Here is a 17,068-nt window from a genome sequence, read left to right as displayed (position 1 = left end):
CATCCTTAGTTTTTGATGTAGTGTTCCATGATTCATTGTTTGCGTACAACACCCAGGGCTCCATGCAATACGTGCCCTCCTTAATACCCATCACCGGCCTATCCCAATCCCCCACCAAACCCCTCTGAAGCCCTCAGTTTGTTTCCCAGAGTCCATAGTCTGTCGTGGTTCATTCCCCCTTCTGTTTACCCCACCCTTCATTCTTCCCTTCCTTCTCCTACTGAGCTCCCTGCTATTTCTCCTGTTCCATGAATGAGTGAATCCGTATCAAAATTGCCTTTCTCTGCTTGACTTATTTCACCTTCCAGCAATCTCATAAGGAGGAAACAGAAACTCTGTGGGATAACCTGACTCACCGGCGTCAAGCAAGTAGTTCCAGAACTCAGCCCAGGGCTCCCGTCACCAGGCCCCTTGAAGCCACCAACATGACTCTATCCAAAAGAATTCCCAAAGACTCTCCTTCTGACTGCACCACCAAAGAAATGACAGAGAGAATATGGCACCTCAAAATATTGAGTTGATACATCTAGTAAAGCTAGATAGTCAAGCTTAACTTTTAAACAGGAAAAGGCTGCTTTAAATAATTTTGAATTTTCCCTCGACCCTCATTGTAATTCTTGGGATGAAAAGACTAATCAGTGATGAAACATCACCTTTGACAAATGACAAGACATCATCCATATCTGTATCTGACGACAAAAAGCCATCTAACCCTAAATGGTGGCCACTCACCCATATCGTAGGCCCAACTGAATAAACACTGTTAGATGTATATCTTAAAAATACACAAAGAGTAAATCTAACCTTCCCTTTCTAATGAAAGAGTGTTTCTAGGAAACAGCTGTTCAAAATACATTCATAAGCAGTCAATGAACAGAGAAAATGGGATCCCCTGCAAAGTGCTCTAAGTTCAGAAACTAAGTACCTCCTTCACCAAATTCAGAACACTGACACTATTACTAAAGTTTTACTTCATGGCTCAACTAGAGAAAAGAGAAAAGCCCAGGAGATAGTGGCTTAATGAGAGGTGTTACCTCCAGTCCTGACGTGGATATGACATTTCTCCAAATGGAACTGCCGCTTTCTCTGAATGCTGGTGTCCTGTGTCAAGCTGCCTCACTGACTCAGATGCAGATGTTCAAAACCTCGGGTCTCACGGAGCCAGAGAAGAGAAGTGTTGTCAGGTGGGGAGAAGGCGGCTCCTCGGACCTAAAGCCAGCATGCCTGCTGCAGTTTCTGGGAGAAGGGAAACACAGACTTGTCTTTTAGTAGTAATTATCTTCCAGCCCATTGCCACCATTCCCAGGGAACAGGCAGCACAATGCTGAAGTTGGGTAACGGCTCTGGGGTTTCCTAGTGCCACACATGTGCCTGAAGGAACAGGGAACACACTGCTGAACTTGGGGAACTGCTCAAGGTCCATTACCTGCACTGTGTCAGGGGACAGGGGCACCGCACTGAAGTTGGGGACCGTGCGGTCCTTACTCTCGCTCTTGCTGGGGAACAAGTGAAACCCTGGAATGTCTGTGACCAATACCACAAAAGCTCTGCTGAGCAGGTGCCCTGGAGTCCATGGGTTTGCTATGTAAGGCCAGTTGACAGAGAGTAGGCAGAAGAGACTATCAAGGGAAAAAGAAAACTCAACTGAATCTCCAAATGAACTCCCTCCACATGCCCTTCCAGAACCCCACCTCTCACCTGGGGTGCCCCTACTCCCAGACCATGCCCCACACAGGCACACAGCATGCATTCACTCAGCCAGGAACTCCACACTTTGAATCTCTCAGAGCTCCCCTTCCCTGGTTCCCAGTCTGCATCTTAGGTCTGCTCTGGGTTTGCCCACAGAGACGTAGCTCCACCCCCATGGGGTGATTGGTTTGGGAGTGTGCGGTTTCCATCCCCTTGAATGCGGGGCAACCGGCCCCATGACTCACAACTCTGGGAGTGCAAGGGGTCCAAGACCTGCCTCCTTGGCTCAATGCCCAGCGCAGGCATGACTGTGATCACGGGCAGGGCCCCAAGCGCGCGCGCGCGCACACACACACACACACACACACACACACACTGCCCCTTCCGCGGACCCCTCTAGCTGCAGAACACCCTCAGAGCCCTGCCCCTTCCCTTCTGCACCAACCCTTCCTACAGGTGTGTGCCTGGATTCTGGCTAGGTCAGCTGCTCTCAGACTGTTCCAGCTTTGGGCTTTAGGAAATGGCAATGCTTTCATGCATGTCCAAGGCAATTTTAAGCCCCAAAAGGAATGCTCCAAGCGGGAATAGCTTTGCCTTCTTGTCTCACCCATGGAGTGGATAGTGCTTCTCAGACCTTCAAAGCATCCTTCTAGGATGAGCCCATTTGTGCTGGAATCTATATACACATGCTTGGTTCTGCAGGGTAGGGGCCAGGAGGAACAGCCGGCCTTCTGTGCTGTCACGGTTGTGAACCAGGAACATTTATTTTTCACTTGAAAAGAAAACATAGTGTTATTGTCAACACTAAAGGAAGGAACATTTTAAAACATTTTAGAGAGAAATGAGAGTTTTATTCAAACCCAAGTCAGGTCAGATGCCTGGGAGACACAGTCTTCACAAAGAAGGGAGTGCTCCAGGGAAGGAACATTTAGGGCAGGGTTATATATTTGTTCTGTTTTGTGTTAGGTAAAGTTACCCATCACGATGAGGCAGAAGATTCCAGAAAGTGACAGACTTTTCTTATCTTTTCAGTATGTACAAGTCGGTATGACTTTAATCTTACGGGGGACAGAGAGGTTCTTTTGTGTTCTCACCTTGATGTTGGCAAGGGCATTTTTTTGTTCTCTTTTTTCTTTTTGAAACAGATGGACAATATGTGCTGGGGGCAGAAATAGGGCCCATGCTTTGAGGGTTTGCCCGGTCATTTTGAGCTGGGTGAAATGATAAAGGAGGGTTTCCCTAGGAGGTCAAGATCAGGGCCCACAGATGGTATGAGATAAAAATTACTCTTATCCTTATCACCACTACCAAATGGAGGAGCTTGAGATGAAAGCACCTTCCCCATAGCTCAGAGACATCAAAAGGACCCCTACAGAAGGTTACCTGCTCCATGGTCAACACAGGTAACAGAGGCGTTTACGGTCTCTGGACTCCTCCCTTGTCCTGCCCAAATCTCTGAAGCATAGAGATCATTTACAGTCAGAATTTTAGACATCTTAGAGATGTCTGGCACCATTCCCTTGGACTACAGAATACAACAGAATAGCTCACTGTCACAATACGAAAGTGCCCCTGGATACACTAAGTTCTTTCTCCGCAACTTTTGCCTCATGGAAATCGTAATCCTAACATAGAAACACTGCGATAGTTGGGAAGTAAATAATCAGAGGTAAGGGAATATTTTAGCAATCTTTAGAGGCATTGTCTCACTCTGTAGAAGAGGCTGAGTGTTTTCAAATAGTCTTTCCAACCTTTCCACCAAGAGCTTCCATCAATTAAAAAAGGATAGTTCTTTCAGGCACTTTAATATCAGAAAAATAGTATAGTATCTCTATTCTAAGGGATCTTTAAGTCTCTTACTCAAAGGTCCTCCACTGAGATAATTATCTTCATGGTCATGATGGGCAGAGGTGAAAAGGCAGCCGAATTCGTTCCATTTGGCCACACAACAAGAAAATCCTAATACTTCCTAGGTTTCCAGATCAACAAGACCAGAGGTAAGAGCGAAATGGTACCCTGTATGGAAGAACAAGGGTTTTGGAGTCAGTTTGGAGATCCCACTTAGGTTTCTGACACTAAAATCCTCTGTAATTCATATAATCTCTGAGCCCTTGTCTATCCATCTAGGAAATGGGACTCATTCTATATACACCCTAGTTGAGAAGTTTAAGAGGGAGAATGCTAAACAGAGCCACTATGCAATCTCCCAAGAGCAGGTGCTCAGGAGCCATAATTACCATTGGGTCTATTTCTTTTCCAGAGAAAAGAACACATGGTGAAACCGTTTTTTGAAAAGATGACTCACAAGATGATTTTTAAACCTTAAGGAAGGTCAAGAAGCTGCTATTGTGTCGTAATTCTCTCAGAAATCATGTTGATAGACTGGTGGGGACAATAGCACCATCATCACTAGGAGAGGGGAGCTCCCATCTCCATATGGCTATGTTGACTCCCTTAACTCAATGCCACCAAGAAGGAAAGCTGGAGGGAGGTGGTGGTGGGCCCAGGCCAAGGCTGTCAGGTGTGGCTGGCACATGCAGAACTCTGATAGGAGGCTTAACTCCTGTCTACGTTAGGATAGTCAGTGTTCTTCAGAGACAAAGGGCCATTGTGTGTGAGCCCTGATGTAGAAAAGGTGGCAAATATCCACTGCGATCCCCTCTCTGACCCTTAAGATATGCAGCAAAGTTACATTGAATTTTTAAACATAGAGGGACTGCCTGGTCTTCTTTTGATGAGGACTAGGGCTCTATTCCTTGGAGGCCTAAGAATAGAATCTAGTTATTTTCAGTATTTTAAAATGTAGACATGATTCATGGTCCAACATATCATCTGTTTGGGTAAATAGTCTATGACCGCTGGAAAATAATGTATTCTGCACTTATTATCGAATGTTCCATAGACGTCAATTAGGTCACATTTGTGACCGAGTTTTGTCTGCTCTATCAAATATTAAGAAAGGCATATTAAAATTTCCAAACAAAATTTCCAAAGAAAAGGAGGAAAGCCATTAGAAAAGGTTGTGTGAAAACGAAAAGAAAGTGCCATCAGTCAGTTCAGAGAACCAAGTTTGGGTAGAGAGACGGCAACATTGATCAGTGAAGAGAGCAGGGTTTCCCATTACATGTGTTGAACCTTAAGGGAACTGCCATAGATGTGAAAGAGCACCATCTAGAGACAACATTCCAAATCATATCTACGTTCATGAGGATGGATGTATGTTCCAAAAGTGTGTATGAAAACGTAAGGAACATGCTGTATGCTCAGGTAAGGACACCCTTGGGAAAAGATCTTCCAATTCACATCTTCTGTAATGAAGAAGTACTTGCAGAAGTGCAAGTGAAAGCAGAAGGAGAGGTCCTATCTAAGTAGTTGTGAGAACCAACTCAGTGTTGATAGAAGGCAACATCAAACCAACATCAGGACCAATGAACACACCCAAGTTTTCCAAAAAGTGTGATGAACCTTAAGGGCAATTTTCACAAATCTCAGTCAGAACACCGAATAGACACCATTGTCCAAGTCAAATCTTCTCTTAGGAAGGTGGCAAGTTTTTCAAAAGTGTCCATGAATGCATAAGTAAGGTGTCACCTGCTTTACGCTAGGAGAGAACACTCTATATAAAAGCATCTTGCACCTCACATCTGGTGTCATGGATTGGGAGCATTGTGCAAAATGGGGTCTGCAAGCATCAAGATAATGCCCTTTGTTTAACTACTTAAGAACACTACACAGAAAGCATCTCTCAACTCACATCTGTCATGAGGAGGAAAGCCGTTTGAAAAGGTTTTGTGAAAAGGAAAAGAAAGTGCCATTATTTAATTCAGCGAACCAAGTTTGTGCAGAGACAGCAACATCGATTAGTGAAGGCACCAGTGTTTCCCAGTATGTGTGTTGAACATTAATTAAACTGCCATAGACGTAACTCTCAGTAAGAAGAGGGTATGGAAAGGGTCCTCCGAATCCTAACGTCTGTCACGATGATGGATGCATGTTTCCGAGTGGGAATAAAAGCATAAGGAAAGGGCCATTAACCAGTCTTTAAGAAAGAACAATGTGGCAGGATACAAAATCAATGCTCAGAAATCAGTTGCATTTCTATAAACAAATAATGCGACTGAAGAAAGAGAAATTAGGGAATCCATCCCATTTGCAAGAGCACCAAAAACCATATGTTACCTTTGCATTAAGTTAACCGAGACTTAAAGGATCTGTATTCTAAAACTACAAATCACTCTTGAAAGACATTGAGGAAGACAAGAAAAGATGGAATAATATTCCATGCTCATGGATCAGAAGAACTAACATAGTTAAAATGTCCATGCTATCCAGAGCAATCTACACATTCAATGCTATCCTGATCAAAATACCGATGACATTTTTCAAAGAACTGGAACAAATAGTCCTTAAATTTGTATGGAACCAGAAAAGGCCCCAAATCTCCAAGGAACTGTTGATAAGGAAAAACAAAGCTGAGGGCATCATAATGCCGGATTTCGAGCTGTACTACAAAGCTGTGATCACAAAGACAGCATGTACAAGAACAGACACATAGACCAATGGAACAGAATAGAGAACCCAGAAATGGACCTTCAGCTCTTTGGGCAACTAATCTTTGATAAAGCAGGAAAAAAACATCCGGTGGGAAAAAGACAGTCTCTTCAATAAATGGCGCTGGGAAAATTGGACAGCTACATGCAAAAGAATGAAACATGACCACTCACTCACACCATACACAAAAATAAACTCCAAATGGATGAAAGACCTCGAAGTGAGACAGGAATCCATCAAAATCCTAGAGGAGAACATAGGCAGCAACCTCCACGACATCAGCCCAAGTAAACTTTTTCATGACACATATCCAAAGGCAAGAGAGACAGAAGATAAAACGAATTTGTGGGGCTTCATCAAGACAAAAAGCTTCTGCACTGCCAAGGAAACAGTAAAAAAAACTAAGCACCAGCCCACGGAATGGGAGAATTTATTTGTAAATGACATTATAGATAAAAGACTGGTATTCAAGATCTACAAAGAACTCCTCAAACTCAATACACAAGAAAAAATAAGCAAATTATAATATGGGCAGAAGATGTGAACAGACACTTTTCCAATGAAGATGTACAAATGGCTAACAGACACATGAAAAAATGTTCAAAATCATTAGCCATCAGGGAAATTCAAATCAAAACCACACTGAGATAATACCTTATGCCAGTTAGAATGGCAAAAATTGACAAGGCAAGAAACAACAATTGTTGGAGAGGATGTGGAGAAAGGGGATCCCTCCCACTCTGTTGGTGGGAATGCAAGTTGGTATAGCCACTCTGGAAAACAGTGTGGAGGTCCCTTAAAAAGTTAAAAAGTGAGCTACCCTATGATCCAGCCATTGCACTACTGGGTATTTACCTCAAAGATACAGACGTGGTGAAGAGAAGGGCCATATGCACCCCAATGTTCATAGCAGCAATGTCCACAATAGCTAAATCGTGGAAGGAACCGACATGCCCTTCAAGAGATGACTGGAGTAAGAAGTTGTGGTCCATATATACAATGGCATATTACTCAGGTAACAGAAAGAAAGAGTTCTCAACATTTGCTGCAACATGGACGGCACTGGAGGAGATAACCCTAAGTGAAATAAGTCAAGCAGAGAAAGACAATTATCATATGATTTCTCTCATCTATGGAACATACGACCTCGGAAGATCGGTAGGGGAAGAAAGGGATAAAGAAAGGGGGGTAATCAGAAGGGGGAATGAAGCATGAGAGACCATGGACTCTGAGAAACAAACTGAGGGCTTCAGAGAGGATTGCGGTGGGGGATTGGGATAGACTGGTGATGGGTAGTAAGGAGGGCACGTATTGCATGGTGCCTTGGGTGTCATACGCAACTAATGAATCATCGAACTTTACATTGGAAACCCGGGATGTACTGTATGGTGACTAACATAATATTAAAAAAAAACTTAAAAAAAAATTGTATCAAAGCCATCTTTCAACTCATGTCTACGACTCACCCTGCCTCCCCACCGACATCGGGCCCGCTGGTGCGTCGCTGGTCATTCAGGGTGGGAGAACGGGCAGAGCCCTCAAGACTCCAGTGAATTTTGAAGGCCATCTGCGCCAAAACACTGGGGCCCACGCTGGAGCTTGCCAGCACCCTCACCTCGGCCCGCCCCTCCGCTCTGCGCTCTCCGCACAGCTGGCGGATCGGGCCTGCCAGCCTCCTGGGGGCTAACTCTAACCCTAGGTCGGCCCAAGAGAGGGGCCCCTCCAAAGGGGCCTGCTGCCACAACGCCAGGGATTGGGGACCCCCGAGCCACAGCACCAGACTCACCCTGCCGCACCGCTGGCACACGAGCCGCTAGGGGTACCGCCGTTCATTCAGGGCGGGAGAACGGGCAATGCTCACCATGCCCACGGCGACTTTCAAAGGCCCCCGGCACCAAAACGCTGGGGCCCACGCTCCGGTTTGCCAGCACGTTCACCTGGGCCTGTGCTCCACTTGGCGCACAGCCGGCGGTTCGGGCCTGCCAGCCTCCTGGGGGCTAACCCTGACCCTAGGTTGGCCCCCGAGAGGCCCCTCCCAAGGGGCCTGGCACCACAATGCCAGGGATTGGGGACCCCAGAGCCCCAGCGCGGGACTCACCCTGCTGCCCCTCCGCCACCCAAGCCACTAGGGGCGCCGCCGGTCATTCAGGGCGGGAGAAAGGGCAGGGCCCTCCGAGCCGCCCCCGACCTTCGAAGGCACCCGCACAAACAAGCTTGGGCTATTGCTCAGGCTCCCCAGCGCCCTCACCTCAGCCCAACACTCCGGGAGCCGCACAGCCGCGGATCGGGCCTGCTGGCCTCCTGGAGGCTAACCCTAACCCTAGGCCAGCCCCAGAGGGACCCATCCCAAGGAGCCTGGCGCTGCAACGCTGGGGATTGGGGACCCCCGAGCCCCAGCGCCGGACTCATCTTGCCGCCCCGCCGTCACCCGGGCCTCTAGGGGCGCTGATCATTCATGGCGGGAGAACTGGCAGGGCCCTCCGAGGCCCGGCGACCTTCTAAGGCCCCCCCTGCCAAATGCTTGGGCCTATGCTTCCCTCGCCAGCGCCCTCACATCGGCTTGCCCCTCCGCTCGTGGAACAGCAGAGGGATTGGGCCTGCCGGCCTCCTGGGGGCTAAGCCTGACCCTAGGTCGGCCCCCAAGGGGCCCTTCCCAAGTGGCTTGGCGCCAAACGCAGGGGATTGGGGACCCCTGAGCTGCAGCGCCGGACTCACCCTGCCGCCAAGCCGACACCGGGCCTGCTGGGGCGTCGCCGGTCATTCACGGTGGGAGATCCGGCAGGGCCCTCAAGACTCCGGCGTCTTTCGAATGCCATCCGCGCCAAAACGCCGGGGCCGATGCTCACGCTCGACAGCGCCCTCAACTCGGCCCGCCTCTCCGCTCACCGCACAGCCGGCGGATCGGGACTTCTGGCCTCCTGGGGGCTAACTCTAACCCTAGGTCGGCCCCAGAGGGTTCCCTCCAAGGGGCCTGGCGCCGCAACGCTGGGGATTGGGGATCCCCGAACCATAACGCCGGACTCACCCTGCTGCCCCGCTGCCACCCGGGCCGCTAGGGGCGCCGTCAGTCATTCAGGTCAGGAGAACGGGCAGGGCCCTCCGAGCCCCCAGTGACCTTCGAAGGCCCCCACAGCCAAAACGCTGGGGCCCACGCTCCTGCTCTCCAGCGACCTGACCTCGGCCCACCCCTCCACTCGCCGCACAGGCGGCGGATTGAGCCTGCCGCCTCCTGGAGGGTAACCCTAACCCTAGGTTTTCCCCCCGAGGGGCCCATCCTAGGGGCCTGGCGCCGCAACGCCTGGGATTGGGGATTCCGGAGCCACAGCGCTGGACTCACCATGCCGCCCCACCGCCACCTGGGCCCTTAGGGGCGCCACCGGTCATTCAGGGCAGGAGAACGGGTAAGGCCCAACTAGGCCCTGGAGACCTTCCAAGGCCCCCCATGCCAAAACGCTGGGTACTATGCTCCCGCTCGCCAGCGCTCTCACCTCAGCCCACCCCTCCGCTCGCTGCACAGCGGCAGATCGGGCCTGCTGGCTTCCTGGGTGCTAACACATACCCTAGGTCAGTCCCTGAGGGTCCACTCCCAAGGGGCGTGGCCCCGCAAGGCCCGGGATGGGGACCCCTGAGCCCCAGCAATGTACTCAACCTGCCGCTCCGCCACCACCCAGGCCACTTGGGGCGCCGCCGGTCATTTAGGGTGGGGGAACGGGCAGGGCCCTCCGAGCCCCCGGCGACGTTCGTAGGTCCCCCGCACCAAAACGCTGAGGCCCACGCTCCCGCTCTCCAGCGCCCTCACCTCCGCCCCCCCCCCCCAGCTGCACAGCCGGCTGATCCAGCCTGCCAGGCTCCTCAGGGATAACCCTAACCCTAGGTGGGCCCCAGAGTGGCCTCTCCCAAGAGGCCTGGTGCCGCAACGCCAGGGATTGGGGACCCGCAAGCCGCAGCGCCGGGCTCACCCTGCCGCCCCGCCGCCACGCGGGCCGCTAGGGGCGCCGCCGGTCATTCCGGGCGGGATAACCGGTAGGGCCCTCCGAGCCCCTGGTGAAATACGAAGGCCCCCCACGCCAAAATACTGGATACCACGCTACGGTTCGACTGCGCCCTACCACGGTCCATCCCTCCGCTCACCGCACAGCCGGCGGATCGGGTCTGCCGGCCTCCTGGGGGCTAACCTAACCTTAGGACAGTCCCCAAGGGGCCCCTCCCAAAGGGCCTGGCGCTGCAACGCTGGGGATTGGGGACCCCCGAGCCCCAGCGCCGGACTGACCCTGCCACCCCGCCGCCACCCGGGGCGCTGGGGGCGTCGCCGGTCCTTCATGGCGGGAGAACGGGCAGGGCCCTCCGAGCCCCCTGTGACCTTCGAAGGCCCCCCAAGCCAAAATGTTGGGGCCCACGCTCCCACTCGCCAGCGACCTCATCTTGGCTCACCCCTCCATTCGCCGCAGAGCCGGTGGATTGAGCCTGCCGGCCTCCTGGGGGCTAACCCTAACCCTAGGTTGGCCCCCGAGGGGCCCCTCCCAAAGGGACTGCCACGGAACGCCAGGGGTTGGGGACCCCCGAGTCGCAACGCTGGACTCACCCTTCCACCCCGCCAACACCGGGCCGCTAGGGCACCACCGATCATTCAGGGTGGGAGAAGAGGCAGGGCCCTCCCTGCCCCGGTGACCTTCGAAGGCCCCCAGCGCCAAAACGCTGGGGCCCACTCTCCCGCTCGTCAGCTCCCTGATCTTCGACCGCGCCTCCGCTCGCCACAGATGGCAGATCGTGCCTGCCAGGCTCCAGGGGCTAACTTTTACCTTAGGTCGGCCCCGGAAGGGCCCCTCCCAAGGGGCCTGGAGACGCAACGCCGGGCATTGGGGACCCCTGAGCCTCAGCGCCAGATTCACCCTGCTGCCCCGCCGCCACTCAGGCCGCTAGGGGCGCCTCCAGTCATTCAGGGCGGGAGGAGGGGCAGGGCCCTTCGAGCCCCCAGCGACGTTTGAAGGCCTCCCACTTCAAAACGCTTGGGCCCACACTCCCTCTCGCTAGCGCCCTCACCTTGGCCCGCCCCTCCGCTTGCTGCACAGCCGGCAGATCAGGCCTGCCAACCTCCTGGGGGCTAACCCTAACCCTAGGTCGGCCCCCGAGGCGTCCCTCCCAAGGGACCTGGCGCCACAACGCCGGGGATTGGGGACGACCGAGCCCCAGCGTCGGACTCACCCTGCAGCCCCGCCGCCACTCAGGCCGCTAGGGGTGCTGCCTTTCATTCAGTGCGGGAGAACAGGCAGGGCCCTCCGAGGCCCCGGTGATCTTCAAAGGCCCGTTGTGCCAAAACGCCAGGGCCCACGCTTTCGCTCGCCAGCGCCTTAACCTCGGCCCGCCCCTCCGTTCGCGGCCTAGCCGGAGTATTGGGCCTGACGGCCTCCTGGGAACTAACTCTAACCCTTGGTCAGCCCCCGAGGGGCCCCTCCCAAGGGGCCTGGCACCGAACTCAGGGGATTGGGGACCCCCGAGCTGCAGCGCGGGAATCACCCTGCCTCCAAGCCCACACCGGGCCCGCTGGGGCGTCGCCGGTCATTCAGGGTTGGTAAACAGGCAGGGCCCTCGAGACTCTGGCGACTTTCGAAGGTCATCCGCACCAAAACGCTGGGTCCCAAGCTCGCGCTCACCAGTGCCCTCAACTCGGCCCGCCCCTCCGCTCACTGCAGAGTTGGTGGATCCGGCCTACCGGCATCCTGGGGGTAACTCTAACCCTACGTTGGCCCCAGAGGGGCCCATCTGAAGGGGCCTGCCGCCACAACGCCGGGGATTGGGGACCCCCAAGCCTCAGCACCGGAATTACCCTGCCGCCCCGCCGCCACCCAGGCTGCTAGGGCTGCCGTCGTTCATTCAGGGTGGGAAAATGGGCAGGGCCCTCCGAGCCCTCGGTGAACTTCGATAGCAGCCGCGCTAAAACGCTGGGGCCCACGCTCCTGCTCGCCAGCGCCCTCACCTCGGCCCACCCCTCCGCTCCCCGCACAGCAGCGGATCGGGCCTGCCAGCCTCCTGGGGGCTAACCCTAACCCTCGATCGGCCCACGAGGGGTCCCTCCCAAGGGGCCTGGCGCCGCAACGCCGGGGATTGGGGACCACCGAGTCGCAACGCTGGACTCACTCTTATGCCCCGCCGACACCCGGGCCCCTAGGGTGCCGCTGATCGTTCAGGGCGGGAGAATGGGCAGGGCCCTCTGAGCCCTCGGTGACTTTCGATAGCAGCCTGTGCCAAAACGCTGGGGCCCACGCTCCCGCTCGCCAGCGCCCTCACCTCGGCCCGCCCATCCGCTCGCCGCACAGCAGCGGATCGGGCCTGCCGGCCTTCTGGGGGCTAACCCTAACCCTAGGTCGGCCCCCAAGTGGCCCCTTCCAAGGGGCCTGGCGCCACAACGCTGGGGATTTGCGACCCCCAAGCCCCAGTGCCGGACTTACCCTGCCGCCCCGCAACCACCCGGGCCGCCAGTGGCGCCACTGGTCATTCAGGGTGGAGGACCGTGCAGGGCGATCCGAGCCCCCAGCGTCCTTCAAAGGGCCCCCACGCCAAAACGCTTGGGCCCAGGCTCCCGCTCACCAGCGCCCTCACCAGGGCCCGCCCCTCCGCTCGACGCACAGTGGGCAGATAGGGCCTGCCGGCCTTCTGGGGGCTAAACCTAACCCTAGGTCAGCCCCCGAGGGGCCCCTCCCAAAGGGCCTGCACCACAAAGCCGGGGATTGGCGACCCCCGCGCCCCAGCACCAGACTCACCCTGCCGCCCTGCTGCCACCTGGGCCGCTAGGGGCGCCACCAGTCATTCAGGGCGGAGAAACAGGCAGGGCCCTCCGAGACGCTGGCAAACTCTGAATGCCCCTGAGTCAAAATGCTTTGGCCCATGCTCCCACTCGCCAGCGCCCTCACCTCGGCCCGCCCCTCCGCTCACTGCACAGCTGGCGGATCGTGCCTGTCATCCTCCTGGGGGCAATCCCTAACCCTAGTTTGGCCCCCGAGGGGCCCCTCTCAAGGGGACTGGCGCTGAACGCTGGGGATTGGGGACCCCCGAGCCTCAGCACCGAACTCACCCTGCTGCCCCGCTGACACCCGAGCCGCTAGGGGTACTGCCATTCATTCAGGGTGGGAGAACGGGCAGGGCCCTCCGAGCCACCGATGACCTTCGAAGCCCCCCCACGCCAAAACGCTGAGACCCACGCTCCCATCGCCAGCGCCCTCACCTCAGCCCTTCCCACCGTTCACCGCAGAGCTGGCAGATCAGGCCTGCTGGCCTCCTGGGGTCTAACCCTAACCCTAACTCTAAACCTAAACCCTAAACCCTAACCTTAACCCTAACCCCTAAACCTAACCCTACCCTCAACCCTACACCTTCCCCTAAACCTACCCATAACCCGTACCCTAACCCTAACCCGTACCCTAACCCTTACCCTAACCCTAAACCGTACCCTAACCTGTACCCTAACCCGTATTCTAACCGTAACACATACCCTATCCTGTACCCTAACCCTAACACGTACCCTAATCCGTACCCTAACCCTAACCCATACCCTAACACTATCCCTAAACCGTCCCCTAATTCGTACCCTAACCCTAAACCCTAAACCCTGAACCTAACCCGTACCCTAACCCTAACCCGTACGCTAACCTGTAGCCTAACACTACCCATATACTAACCCTAACCCTAAACCCTAACCCTAACCAGTACCCTGCCTTAACACTAACCTGCAGCCTATCCCGTACCTTAACCCTTACCCTAACCCGTACCCTAACCCTAACCCGGACCCTAACCCATACCCTAACCCGAACCCTAACCCTAACTAGTAACTTAACCTGTACCCTAACCCATACCCTAACCCTAAACCGTACCCTAAACCTAACCCGTTCCCTAAACCGTACCCTAACCCTAACCCTAACCTAAACCTAACCCGTATCCTAACCCATACCCTAAACCACACCCAAACCCAAACCCGTACCCTATCCCTAACACAAAACGTAACCCTAACGATAACCCTAACCCTAACCCATACCCTAATCCATACCCTCACCCTAACCTGTACCCTAACCCTAATCCTAAACCGTAACCTAACCCGTACCGTAACCCTAACCCATACCCTAACCTTAACCCATATCCTAATCCTAACCTGCACCCTAAACCGTACCCTAACCCGTCCCTAAACTGTACCCTAACGCGTACCCTAACCTGTACCCAAACCCTAACCCATACCCTAACCCGTACCCTAACCCTAACCCGTACACTAAACCCAAACCCTAAACCCTAACCCGTACCCTAAACCCTAATCCGTACCGTAACCCATAACCCCTAACCTGTAACCCCTAAAGCCAACCCTAACCCGTAACCTCACCTTACCCTAACCCTAACCCCTACCCTCACCCGAACACTAACTGTAACCCGTACACTAACCCTAACCCGTACCCTAATCTGTACCCTAACCCCGGGGATTGGGTACACCTGAGCCCCACCACGGGACTCAGCCTGCCACCCCTCAGGAAACCATGCCCCTTGGGACGCCGCAGAGCATCCCGTGCAGAATTAGTAGGGCCCCCCTGAGCCCCCAGCGATCCTCGGCGGCCCCCTACACCCCAACTCTGAGGCCCACGCTCATCCCGCCCCGCGCCTTCCCTTCAGCCTGCCACCAAGCTCGTCGCAGAGCTGGCAGATCAGTCCTGCCCGGTTCCTGGGGCCTAGTCCTGACCCTAGGTCGGCTAGGGAGGGCCCCTCCCCCGGGGCCTGGTGCCGCAGCCCCGGGGACTGGGGACACCTGAGCCCCACAGCAGGACAAAGCCTGCGACCCCGCAGGAAACCGTGCCCCTTGGGAGGCTGTAGAGCATTCAGGGTGGGAGAACCGGGAGGGCCCCCAGAGCCCCCGGAGAACTTCAGCGATCCCTAAGCCCCAACCTTGATGCCCATGCTCACCCCACCCCGTACCCTCACCTCAACCCGTGGCAGAGCTCGCCACATAGCAGGCAGATCTGGCCTGCGGGGTTCCTGGGCCCCAACCCTAACCCTAGTTCATCTGTGGAGGGGCCCCTCCCCAGGAGCCTGGAGCCGCAGCCGCGGGGAGTCGGGACACCTGAGCCCCACCGCAGGACTCAGTCTGCCACCTTGCAGGAAACCGTGCCCCTTGGGAGGCCATAGAGCATTCAGGGCGGGAGAACCAGGAGGGCCCCCCTGAGCCCCCAGCGAACTTTGGCGGCCTCCCGCACCCCAACCCTGAGGCCCACGCTCACCCTCCCCACACCCTCACCTCAGCCTGTGTAGCTCACCATACAGCCAGCAGATCGGGCCTGCGGGGCTCCTGGGGCCTAACCCTAACCCTAGGTCAGCCGCGGGTTTGGCGGCCTCCCCAGGAGCCTTACACCGCAGCCCCGGGGAATTGGGATACCTGTGCCCCGCCTCAGGACTCAGCTTGCCAGTCCACAGGAAACCGTGCCCCTTGGGGCGCTACAGAGCATACAGGGCACGAGAACTTGGGGAGGCCCCCGGAGCCCGTCCCCACCTTTGGCAACCCCCGTGCCCCAACCCTGAGGCCCATGCTCACCCTCCCCCATGGCCTCATCTCAGCCCTCCACGGAGCTCGCCGCACAGCTTGCTAGATTGGCCCTGCCGGGCCCCTGGACCCTAACCCTTACCCTAGTTTGGCCACAGAGGGGCCCCTCCCCAGGATCCTGGCGCCCAACTCCGGGGGATTGGGGACACCCAAGCCCCACCGTAGGACTCAGCCTGCAGCCCACAGGAAACTGTACCGTTTTGGGGCACAATAGAGCATTCAGGGCAAGAGAACTGGGACACCCCCTCAGAGCCCCTGCTGGTGAACCCCGACCTTTGTGAGCCCTTCCGGATCAAACCCCAAGGCTCACACTCACCCGCCCTTGTGCCCTCATCTCAGTCGGCCTGGGAGTTCTCTGAGCACTGGGCAGTTCGCACCTGCTGTCTCTTGAGGCCTAACCTAACCCTGGGTCTTCTGCTGAGGGTCCCCTCCCCGTTTGCCTGCCTCCAAGGTACCAGGCATTGGGCTCACCTCTGCACGACTAGAGGACTCAGCCTGCCCCACTGCAGGAAACTGTCCGTTTGGGGCTGCAGAAAGGATTCATAGCAGGAAAATCGGAGGGCCCCCCTCAGCCCATCCCAGGGAACCCCCACTTTCAGAGATCTCCCCGGATCCAATTAGTAGCTTCACACTGACCTTTAAACTTGCTCTCCATGGAGATCTTTTGAAATTCTCCACAATTCCAACCGATGGCATCATCCAGCTTCAGTGCCTTACCCAGCTTTAGGTCTTGAGATGGATTAAAATGGGAAGTCATTTCACTGATGACGATGTACTGGTGACCAAAAGATACATGCATAAATGCTTCATATCACTTGGCTTCAGGGAAATGCAAATCTAAACCCCTATAGATGCCATATCACACGAGGCCGAATATCTAAAAATAAGAAGACATGAAACTATACATGTTGGAGAGGATGTGGAGAAACGGGAACCCTCTTACATCCCTGTGCGAATGCAGTCCGGTACAGCCACTCTGGAAAATGGTACAGAGTTTCCTCGAGACGTTATAAATAAAGCTACCCTATGTCCCAGCAATTGCACTACTGGGGATTTACCCCAAAGAGACAGAGGTAGTGAAGACGGGACACATGCACCCCAGTGTTCATAGCAGCAATATCCATAATAGACAAGCTGTGGAAAGAGTGCAGATGACCATGGACAGATGAATGGATAAAGAAGATGTGGATCATATATATAATGGAATATTACTCAGCCATCAGAAAGGATGAATACTTACCATCACACCGACCTGGGTGG

The 17,068-nt window shown here is 54.9% G+C and overlaps 1 long non-coding RNA gene across 1 annotated transcript; it reads right to left on the bottom strand.

Moving 5' to 3' along the window:
• Positions 1-1,082: 1,082 nt before the first annotated feature.
• Positions 1,083-16,585, bottom strand: LOC130544473 (uncharacterized). The gene is made up of 3 exons (XR_008960760.1): positions 16,445-16,585; positions 2,297-2,461; positions 1,083-1,236 (listed from the first exon to the last, which is right to left on the bottom strand). It is a non-coding gene; the product is annotated as an uncharacterized LOC130544473 (long non-coding RNA).
• Positions 16,586-17,068: the final 483 nt, after the last annotated feature.

This window comes from Ursus arctos, unplaced genomic scaffold, assembly GCF_023065955.2.
Source record: "Ursus arctos isolate Adak ecotype North America unplaced genomic scaffold, UrsArc2.0 scaffold_21, whole genome shotgun sequence".
Taxonomy (NCBI): Eukaryota; Metazoa; Chordata; class Mammalia; order Carnivora; family Ursidae; genus Ursus; species Ursus arctos.
Note: the sequence above shows the minus strand (reverse complement) of the source record. Positions and strands in the feature narration are given on the sequence as shown.